Genomic DNA, 2,500 nt, shown 5'->3' with positions numbered 1-2,500 from the left:
TCCAATTCTTACTACATATTATTATTATTATTATTATTATTACTATTATTATTATTGCTAACTATGGTTGGACTAGATGTCTCATGCGGTCTTTTAACATCATCATCAGCATTATTATTATTATTATTATTATTATTATTATTATTATTATTATTATTAGATATACAAGATTACTACCCAGCAAACAAGATCACTATGCTGGCTTTTGTATTGGATCACGTCGGACATTTCCCAAGTATCTAGGACTAAGTAGAGTCTCACTTATCCAACATAAACGGGCTGGCAGAACGTTGGATAAGTGAGTATGTTGGATAATTAAGGAAAAGCCTATTAAACATCAAATTAGGTTATGATTTTACAAATTAAGCACCAAAACACCATGTGATACAACAAATTTGACAGAAAAAGTAGTTCAATACGCAGTCATGTTATCTTGTAATTACTGTATTTACGAATTTAGCACCAAAATATCAGGATATATTGAAAACATTGACTACAAAAATGGCTTGGATAATCCAGAAGCTTGGATAAGCGAGGCTTGGATAAGTGAGACTCGACTGTATTATTATTATTAATAATTATTGAGGCTGGGTGGCCATCTGTTGTGGGTGTTTTGGTGGTGCTTTTTCTGAATGAAGGCAGAAGGGGGTTGCACTAAGATGGTCTATGAGGTCTCTTTCACCTTTATTAGTATCATTGATATTCTTGAGGCTGGGTGGCCATCTGTCGGGGGTGCTTTGATGGTGCTTTTCCTGCATGGCAAAAGGGGGTTGGACTAGATGGCCTCGGACCCCAACTCCATTATTATTGAGGCTGGGTGGCCATCTGTTGGGGAGTTTTTATGGTGCTTTTCCCGCATGAAGGCAGAAGGCGGGTTAGACTGGATGGCCTTTGAGTAATAATTACTATTAATTATTATTAATAGTATTAATAATAGTAATAATTACTATTATTACTATTATTAATACTATTGAGGCTGGATGGCCATCTGTCGGGGATGCTTTGATGTGCTTTTCCTGCATAAAGGCAGAAAGAGATTGGACTAGATGGCATTTGAGGGTCCCAACTCCTCCTCTTATTATTAGTATTGAGGCTGGATGGCTATCTGCCGGGAGTGCTTTGATAGTCTTTTTGCTCCATTAGGGGCAAAAAGAGATTGGACGAAATGGCCCATGGGGTCTCTTCCAACTCCTATTATTATCATTATCACTGAGGCTGGATGGCCATCTGTCAGGGGTGTTTTGATTGTGCTTTTCCTGCATAGAAGGGGGGGGGGTTGCACTAGCTGGACCATATGGTCTCTTCCAACATAATTACCATTATCTTCCAAATGTCGTCATTATTATTATTATTATTATTATTATTACTATTATGGCAGAAATGGGTTGGACTAGATGGCCCATGTGGTCCCTTCGAACTCAATAATAATAATAATAATGATAATGATGATGATGATGATGATGTTGAGGCTGAATGGCCATGCTTTGATTTGCTGCATGGCAGAAAGAAAAGGGTTGGACTAAATGGCCCATGTGGTCTCTTTCAACTCTATTATTATTATTATTATTATTATTATTATTATTATTATTATTATTATTGTGGCAGAAGAGGATTGGACTTAGATGATCCTTGAAGTCTCTTCCAATATTGTAATTATGGTATTTTTTTGGCAGAAGGCGGTTGGACTAGATGGCCCATGTGGTCTCTTCCAGTCCTATTATAATAACAATATTGAGGCTGAATGGCCATCTGTTGAGGATGCTTTGATTTTACTTTTGCTGCATGGCAGAAAGAAGGGGGTTGGACTAGATAACCCATCTTCCCACTCTATTATTATCGTCATTATTATTATTGCAGAAGCGAGTTGGACTAGGTGGCTCTTGGGGTCTCTTCCATCATCATCATCATCATCATCATCATTTATTATTATTATTATTATTATTATTATTATTATTATTATTATTATTATTATTATGGCAGAAGGTGATTGGATTAGATGTCCCATGCGGTCTTTCAACATCATTATTATTATTATTATTATTATTATTATGGCAGAAGGTGATTGGATTAGATGTCCCATGCGGTCTTTCAACATCATCATTATTATTATTATTATTATTATTATTATTATTATGGCAGAAGGTGATTGGATTAGATGTCCCATGCAGTCTTTCAACATCATTATTTATTATTATTATTATTATGGCAGAAGGTGATTGGATTAGATGTCCCATGTCATCTTTCAACATCATTTATTATTATTATTATTATTATTATTATTATTATTATTATTATTATTATTATTATTATTATTATTATTATGGCAGAAGGTGATTGGATTAGATATCCCATGTGGTCTTCCAACATTATTATTATTAATTATTATTATTATTATTATGGCAGAAGGTGATTGGATTAGATATCCCATGTGGTCTTTCAACATCATTATTATTATTATTATTATTATTATTATTATTAGTATGGCAGAAGGTGATTGGAT

This window comes from Anolis carolinensis, unplaced genomic scaffold, assembly GCF_035594765.1.
Source record: "Anolis carolinensis isolate JA03-04 unplaced genomic scaffold, rAnoCar3.1.pri scaffold_7, whole genome shotgun sequence".
Taxonomy (NCBI): domain Eukaryota; kingdom Metazoa; phylum Chordata; class Lepidosauria; order Squamata; family Dactyloidae; genus Anolis; species Anolis carolinensis.
Note: the sequence above shows the minus strand (reverse complement) of the source record.